Source organism: Papaver somniferum, chromosome 2 (genome assembly GCF_003573695.1).
Source record: "Papaver somniferum cultivar HN1 chromosome 2, ASM357369v1, whole genome shotgun sequence".
NCBI classification, from domain to species: domain Eukaryota; kingdom Viridiplantae; phylum Streptophyta; class Magnoliopsida; order Ranunculales; family Papaveraceae; genus Papaver; species Papaver somniferum.
This window is the reverse complement of record NC_039359.1, coordinates 182,619,360-182,628,778: the sequence shown is the minus strand read 5'-3', so window position 1 is coordinate 182,628,778 and position 9,419 is coordinate 182,619,360. Positions and strand designations below refer to the sequence as shown.

Here is a 9,419-nt window from a genome sequence, read left to right as displayed (position 1 = left end):
AGTTTTGGGAGCTAGGGAGAGCTAGAGAAGACGAAATCAGAGTTTAACAAAACTCTGCTGCTGCTGATGATGATGATGAAGAACACCAAGAACACGAAGAACGGACCTGCAACAGCAGTTGTTTTTCTACAGTAATAACGACTCACACCTGTGGGTCGTAAATCATGCAGTCTTATTTTCCACAGCGTTTGCGACACAGCGTCAGCAGTCTTATTTTGTCACTGAGGATCGTAGGTCTCTGGTTTTATTGTATTTCTCATATTCTCATCATTTGTAAACCATTTTTGAGCCATAATAAATTATTTTGAGAGCATTTTTACTATGATGAGCTGAATCCCTCGTAACCAAGGCAATGGAGGAAGCTATTCACGCAACATAAATGGGTAACTATTTCATTCAATTATATAATTCACATAATCGCTACTTTTGCAGAGCTTTAAATTATTTGAATGATTGTCTTAATTATTTGTTATTCAGTTTGATAGGTTATGCTTGGTTTAATCTCTTGATAATCTATGCTTAAGGTTTACAAATAATGTTTGAGAATCTGTATGATTGATAGTGAATTAAAGATAAAAGAGGACTTAAGAATTGAATAGAGTTTTGAAATATTTATCATTCAATTTTGCATAATAGTGGAATCTAGTGTCTTGGTTACCTCTCGCACCCCTTGTTAATAATTTTGTATATAATTTTATTAAATCTTTAAATTTAATCTTCACAAGTCCGAGAGTTTGAACCTCATTACTACAACCCAAAAAAATCATTAATCAGTACACACTAGTAACAACCAAAGTCAACTAATCGAACATTCTCTTTGACAAACTTAAATCTTGAATAAAGAAGGTCCACATGCACACCTTGACCATTGTTTCATGTATAACGGGCTTGTCGAGATACTCTCCAGCTTTTGCTGCTGCGTAAGGATGAGAAGATAAGAAAATAGACAAATAAAGAATGACACAACAGGAGAACTTCACAATTCAGTATCTGATAGAACACCTGTAGATCTTTGTTGCTTGTGACAAACTGCACACCACTGTACCAAATGTCATCACTGACGAAATTTCCTGCTTTGTCGATCAACTGAAGAATCTAATTCAGTAAATTCCTTAGGCAAACATAAATTTCTTAGAATTTACTAATCTCTTGAAAGCAGACTTCACAATTATCAGATTTAGAAACCTACATAAAGTTGAAGTTTTGCGGTGCCATTTTCGTTAGCAAGCTTCAATGCGAGAATGGAGAAATATATAGGTAGGACAGTGTTGATACAAAAAATATAAGAGTACCAGCAGTAATAAGATTACCTGAATCCATTTGCTTCTTATCTTACTCAATATCTGTTTGTGCACTTTAGTATAATTCTATCCTTTTCCCAAAAAGCAATTCGACGTCCCATGATTGTTGGGTCCTTGTTCAGCAACCCCGATAACTTCAATCAAGAAAACAATGGATATAACAATAAACAATGTATTTAGAAATAGAGTTTCTCAAACTTCCGCATACCATATTGACATAATACAAAACATTTGATCCCATTGAATTTCATAAGACAACAAAGTAACACACAAGATTGAGTACTGATAAGAACTTAATATCTCTATTTCAAACCAAAACATACCTAAATGGAAAGCTTCACGATAGCCAATAGACATTTGAGTTGAACGTGGAGATCTAGAGAGCCTACGAACAGAAATGAAAATCAGTGAGTCTCTAGCCAATAGAAATTTAGTATAGTAACTCAACATACAATATATATTTTCCCCAAAGTAAATATTGGAGCTCTGTAACAGAACTTTTGGGTGTTTCTTGTGAATCACACACGACTTATAACCATGTAATATAGAAACATGGGTAAGATACATAACCATACTCGTTGAATAACAAAGTATATATGGATATTAGACCAAATTCGAAGCATTATGCTCACATTACCAAGGTAGGCCAAGACGCCACCATTGCAAAGCTAGCCACGTGAGTAGGAAAAAATTCATATACCTTGTTAAAGGGATTAGGCTTGGGTACCTGTCGTATATGGCTATTTGGTTTCTGTTCCCTGTGATGCCTAACATTGTCTTTCTGCAAACACCATCGTGGATAAGAAGGTAATGCTTTTAACAGAGACTAGCCACTAAATTATATATAATTCCTTTGGTATATCTGATTGTATATATACCTGAAAATCGAACATTACCCTTAGCCAACCAAGAATGTTCAGGTTTCCTGCCTTTTATCTTTTCTGGTCAAACGAAGAAGGCCAAGTGAATCCACGAGTGTTCTAGAGAGCAGTCACAAAGTCCTTAATATGGTCAAATTGGATGAGTATAAATAAACAAATATGTAAGTAAACTGCAAATCAAAGACCTAATGCTACTATTATATCTAGCTGCCACATCCCTTGGGGCCTACAAAAGGGAGTTAGCAAGGGAGAAAATGATCAAGATATTCAGTTTACATGTCAATACAACATATGTAGGTGCCCTGGTCAAAAAATACCCAAAATCATAATCATTGACAAGTGACCACCACCTCCTCCTACACCTGCCACATCTACAAATCACCACTTCCTCCATCTCTAGAACTTACTTCTTACTACACCAGTACCAACCCAGAACTACTACAAGTCACCACCACCATCTCCAGTACCATCCTCGTACTACCACAAGTCACCACCACCACCAGCTTGGAATTATCTCATATCCGGTACCCATTCTTTACTACTACAAATCCCCATACTACTTATTATATCAAATAGATTGAAACATTATAGTTATTCGTACAATCTTAGAAGAAACATTTCAAAGTAATGAATGATAAAGCCTTACCATCACCAGCTACATTGTTGGTGGAATTTGCTACTTGCTTTACAAGGCTGGCACCAATGTTCTTAACTCTGTCCTTAAACTCAATGCTTTTATCAACGGTGATACCATCTTTAGGTGCACCAAAGCTATGTTCTCAACATTACGTCCCTTTAGAATCCAAACATCAAAAGTAAAAATTAATAATCAACCATATCAGTTAAATTGCATAAGATAGTAATCTAATATATTCTACATTAATTACTTAAGAAGCATGCAAGCACAACATACACTCACCTGAATTCAGGAGAGTAGCTATACTTCCGCAGAAATCTCAAAATCAAAAACTCTACAGTTTGCTAAGCTGTGAATGTCAAAATCAAACAGATTGCACTTAGTATTAATGCAATCACCAAAATTTTCAATACAGATAGACTCGCTAACAATACTTTTGATGTTTTGTGGGTCCACTGAAATCTTAAGAAAATAACAAATGATGGTATAACTACAATCAGAAGGAGCTAACTTAAGTGAAAAAAAATACTCACGCAAAGAGAGAAGGTTCACAAATTGAAATACTTATGGGAGTTCCTGCATCTGAAATTAAAATTGAAAAACAAGAACAATGGATAAGACTTCAAATTGTTCATAAATTTAAGTCACTGAACCTGAAAGTCTTCTATCAACTGCTACATCAAAAACAAATAAATTAAAACCTAACATAAAAATTAAAATTAGATCTCTCATTCCCTAAATTGAAAACCCAAAATCCAGTGACTGACTTAGAAATGAACCCAGCAATGAAACAAAATTTATAAGAAAAATTAAACACCATAACGAAATATCACCTGATTAAGAACGACTTTAAATTGGGAAATGGTTTACTACATATGTTTTTCAATTTGAATCCTCCTGTAGATCATTCAAAGTAATCTCTTGCTCATCTCCATAATTGAAACCCTAGATAAAAAATAGAAATACTGGATCTACGATTTCTACCAAAGAGATTCAACAAGAGATCGAGTCCTAAGAAGAAGAAAGGTAGTCCTAGTGGTGATTGAATCGGTGATGGTAGTTGTGCTCAAGCATAAGGATTATGGGATGTGGAGTTGGATCGTAGAAGAAGAGAAAGAGAGTAAAGAGGAAGAGAAGCTGTATGTGGGCGATAAAAAAAAAGGTATGGTTTTCATTATCACCGTCAAAATAGGTTATAAGGTGGAATCATCTATCTTAACAGTAGCAGAAGAGATTAATGGCAACAAAGTTGTATCTTCAGATCGAGATGAAGGGGTGAAATGGAGAGGATAAAGGAGTGAAGAAGAAGAATTTGTGCTTCACGATCTGAAATCGTTCTCTAAGGTCAAGAAGTCAACTGGTCAAAGGGGTGAAATAACAACACGATTTGAAATCTTTCCAACATATGGGCGGAAATAGGGTTAAAAGTGTTCCCTGCTATGCATGTGACTCGCATGCTATACTCTTGGCTGTTGCTAGTCGCAAGGCGGTTGCGATTTTCGAAACAGGGTAAAGCTGTTGCTAAAATTTGGCAACTGAAACTAGCAACAGAAATTTCGCAACTGCGATCGTGCAGTTGCGAATCTGAGTTGCTAAACCCTGAATTTGGTGTAGTGTCAAAGTCCAGGGTCAATGGTCTAGGTCAACAAGTTAGGTCGCTGAGTCAACTCGGGTTCAACTCAGTCAGATTGACTGAATCAGACAAATGGTTAAGTCAGAGCTAACCTGACTGGGATGTCTAAGAGGCAAACACTCTAGTGTAACTACAGTTTCACTAACAACTTGATTATATTCATTTGATCAATACAAAAACTATTCATTGTAAAAGAATTCTACAAATTCAATACATCTGTAATTTAACTTTACCTGCAACCGTATCTTTAAGCTTCAACTAACACTACATCTTTACTACTAATCTCAGTTCGAATAACTTCATTGCAACTATTCTGTCCATCTAGCCTAAGCTTAATCTCAGTTCAATACCATTGACCATAACTCAACTTCATCACTTCAAGAACACCCTTATATACTCATACATCTACAATAACCCAACTCAAACAACAAACACCATTCCCTTATACAGATCACTACAAACCAACACTCCATGTAGACATCATCACCGCCATCCATTTCAGCACAAGTCTAAGCTACAACTACAACAACGACACAAATAATCCATTCCTTCTAACTATTTTCTTTCACTATCATTCTAATTCCAACACCTGCCATCTCACATACACAGAAAACCACCATTCTCAACACCCCATCTTGAACAACACATAACCAATTAATCAACACCTTCAATTCCAAACACTGCCACTGCAACCCACCAACATAAACACTACCAAACTGGACACTTCATTCATCACAATAAACTATCATTACAACCTCAAACAGATTCTATAGTTTGTTCATAGTTATATGTTCAGTCCATTCTGCATAACTTTTCGAGACCTATCCAACGGTACTATTTTCATATCTAAATCGTTGTTAGATTAATTCCTATTAATTAACGTTCGTGCTAAACTAATCGAGTTATCATCAGCTAATACGCATCTTGACTAGTCTAATAGCATTGACGAGCTTGACGATCCTTACAGTTGGGACCAAAGAAAATTATTATTTTAGCGAAGTTATTAATTTATTAAAATTTAGCTTGTAGAAACCTATTTGGGACCAGAGAATTTTATTATTTTAACGAGGTAATTAATTTATCGAGGATTAATTTATCGAAGTTCTACTGTATCTTTCATCCATTACGGAAATAATCTTTCATCCATTACGAAAATATACCGATCAAATTGTAAAGGTGTAGACCGTGTAGTGTTACCATTATGGTGATCTTGCACAATCTATAACATAGAGGAGGATAGATAATAAGAGCAATTGTGCCTCCATCTTCATAGTTGTTGTTTGTTAGCTATTGTTTTTATATGGTGCTCCATTCTGATTATTTAGAAACTGTAAATGCATCTCATCGTTACTGTTCACACACTGAATTGATCAAATGACAAAAATCGTTTGTTGTGAAGATAAATATTGCATTTCGTTTCTTGTTCATCAAAACACCATAATTTCGGACAAATACTATTCAAAATACATGTTAGATTGAATTCAAAACATAGTTCCTTAATCAAATCAAAAAATTTAGAGAAGACAAATACTGAATTTAATTCTCATATAGAAGAAGCCAAAGATAACAAAAACATGATGAAAAGTAAATTTATATCCAGACTCCAAGATCATCAATTCCTGTTCTTGAGTAGGCATCTGATCGATCTCCAACGATCCAGTCCATATGGATGAAGAGAGATTATCATGGAATGCACGAATATTTTCCTTTATTTTTCTCACAAAATCCGACTAAATTAAGAAACTCAAAATGGTACCCGTGTCAATCAGTAGTTGGTTGGAACATAGGGCTCCGGGAAATCTCGGTACACGATCCGGAACCGTAGGATACTACCGTTTTCTATTAAGGCAAAGATAAGTCAAGCTCGACTAGAGTTACCGAATTTGAATAAGTAGAAATTAACGTTTAATCCCATATTTACTGGGCTTTGGACACTCTAGTCCACCTCTTACAAGCCTAGTACTCCTTAGTCCAAAAATTCCCCGGACAAACAGTTTGGTCCAAAATTTGGACGAGTTACTCCAAATTTCTGCCGATCCAGAAAATAAACTTTTTCTTATTATCCTGATTACCCTTTCTGTGTTCGGGTATTCATTTTTCACATCTTAGATTTTTTTTCTGAAGAGAAATGGGGACGGAGCACAGAGACGATTAGGATTAGTGTTTTTGTTCTTCATCGGAGATTCGTAATACAGATTAGAGTTTCGATCTTTCCGTTTTATATTTATTTGATTGATTTTTCTTTTACTTTTTCTTAATTCTTTTTGGTTGGATCCATTTACAGAGATCCCAAATTTAAGAACAAAAAATGTTTGAAATATCTCGATTTCATTTTAATTTACTCTCCATCTAAAAATTTTCAAAGATGAGAAGGTATATTTTTGTTGATTTTTAAAAGTAATTTGGATCTAGATTCTGAATTTTGGTATGATTTGATCACACACAAGTTGCATCCGGAGCGATTCGATGTCAATTAAATTTGTGGTGGGTTGATTGAGCTGAAACAGTGGAAGATATACAAGAGGTTTGATTATTTAAATTCGGATTTCATAAACTGATACATGGATAGTGACTGAAAATAGTATAACTTAAGCATAATTACTACGCTAGGTTCGTTTTATTAGAAATGATTTCACTGATTCTTTTTGGTTAAAAAGTGACTCAAGTTGAGATTTGAATACCAATATCTCTTTTAACCAACGTTTATCTGTATTATATGCTTTGGATGCATAGAGGGAATGATTTTTTTATATAATTGTACAAGTAATTTTCTTATGTATTTGAAGTTTTTTGAGTTTTATGTATATAAATTTGATTGTTTGTACACTATGTGAGCCATTACTAGGATCCATGATCCAGTATTTGAGATATTGTTTTATGATTTCCTCACCGAAAAACTTTGCTTAACGCTCTGGTTTCGATTCTCGCTAATAAATGTGTGACTACTTTACATTTTGATATGAAATCTCGCCAAGGATGCTGGTATAATTAATGGCTTTAATGTACTGCAATACAACAGGTGCTCAAGAAGATGCACCATTTTACAATTTTAAGGATTAAATTAGCCAGTACTAGTGAACGATTGTTTTATTTGTTTTTGTCTCTTAGTTCATATTAGTTATGCTGCTAGGAGTATTTTGAAACCTTTTTTGTAACAAATGTTGTTGAGATAAGAAGCCAAACAACATCTAATTATTTATGATTATCCATCGATAAAAGCCTAAAAGTCTATCAACGCTGGTGCATGCCATATTCTATCTGTTTGCATTTAGTAGTGTGATTTAAATAATGATGATGATTAATTTCCCCCACTTTGTATGAAAAAAAAGTCACTCGGTTCACAAAATCACATGAGATAGTGTAAAAAACAAAAATGTCACTTATAAAAAAAATCATAATTTACCATAATTCACTCGGTTCATAAATCACACAATATAGTGTAAAAACAAAATGGTGTTTCTATAATTTTGATTTCAAGCTTTATTTTGAGAATAGGTATTGATATTTTTATATGTCATTCATCAGGCGTGTTTTCCTTAACATTATCTCTAAAACTTTTTTTTTGCTAATGTGCACATAGTTGTACACCTGTTGATTGAGAATGTGTACATAGTTGCATACCAGTTGATTTTTCATGTGTACATAGTGTTTATTGTTTACATGTTCATAGTTATACACATTTAGATTGTTAATGTGTTCATAGGTGTACACCTGTTGATTGTTCATGTGTACATAGTTGTACACATGCTGGTTATTGCAGATTTGGCATTTCTGTCTCTTTTTTTTAGCATGTTGGCATTTCTTGCTTCCATTGTTGTGTTGTTCTTGTGGAAGATTGTGTTTTATGTTAAAGTCGAAAATGAATAAGTTATTTGAGATGTATGTATGTTTTCTCCTGTTAGATCGCGTGGATATTCAAATCGGTTATTGGACTACAATATGGAAATGTTCAGTTTGAAATGCTTAGCTCGTCTGGAATGCACAGTTTGTCATGTGTATCTAAAAATTATAACAAGTAGAGTTGCATAAAATGTTGTTGTTTCCGTCTTTTAACGTTATACACTTTTTCTGTTCTTATTTGATTTGTCATTCTAGCACATCATTTTTCTCTTTTGAATGTTTTCTTCTTGTTACAGTCTAGTAAAATTATTTTTGAAAATGACCATATGATTATAAATTGCTAGTTTTGATGCATTCAGAATGTGGTAAATTTGAGGATTTTTTATTGCACTTCACATATCTAGATATCCACTATTCTCCTTGCATAAGCTGCAGGATACGTTGGACCCCATGGAATTATTTTATTTGGTATTTTAATCTTGTGTATACGATCATCTAGGTATCCATGTTTTGGATACACATGTGTACATGGTTGTGCATATGTTGTTTGTTAATGTGTACATAATTGTACATCTGTTGATTTTTAATGTGCATATAAGTGTACACCAGTTGATCCTTGATGTGCACATAGTTGTACACCTGTTGATTGGTAATGTATATAAAATTATATACCTATTGATTGTTATTGAGTGCACATGTTGGTTATTGGATTGGATATTTTACTTTGATTCTTAATGCAAAACGTAAATTTTCATGTACAGTGAGTACGATCCGAGGTTCCATATGTATACTTCAAATTGTCGTTACTGAAGTAGGTACTCTCTGGATATTGTCTTGTGACAGGTGGTCGACGGGGCCGAATTTCTATTTCTTAATAACACCAGAATCAAGACATCACATTGGAGATCTCTAAGAGTAGCTTCAGAAGGAGAAAGCAGAATTTGAGGTACCAATTACAACTTGATTCAGCAAGATTCAAATCTGAAAATGTGTTTTTAAGTTTTCTTGTTCTTATTCATCGATTTAATTGTTATTTTTCTCATCTTATGAATCTAAGGATGTGACGGAGCTACACATACTTTGATCACTTGGTTTACTAGTTTGTGCATATTTTGTTTTTGAATTAT

At 34.0% G+C, this 9,419-nt stretch overlaps 1 long non-coding RNA gene across 8 annotated transcripts; it reads right to left on the bottom strand.

The window, feature by feature from the left end:
• Positions 1-673: 673 nt before the first annotated feature.
• Positions 674-4,101, bottom strand: LOC113349953. Of its 8 annotated transcripts, none has more exons than XR_003360499.1 (11): positions 3,653-4,101; positions 3,353-3,401; positions 3,102-3,168; positions 2,829-2,975; positions 2,180-2,281; positions 2,029-2,082; positions 1,625-1,686; positions 1,311-1,435; positions 1,003-1,185; positions 861-916; positions 707-747 (listed from the first exon to the last, which is right to left on the bottom strand). It is a non-coding gene; the product is annotated as an uncharacterized LOC113349953 (long non-coding RNA). The 8 variants fall into 8 exon arrangements; XR_003360505.1 differs by having other exon boundaries at positions 716-747; positions 861-913; XR_003360504.1 differs by having other exon boundaries at positions 674-916; positions 1,934-2,082.
• Between the last annotated feature and the right edge of the window lie 5,318 nt (positions 4,102-9,419).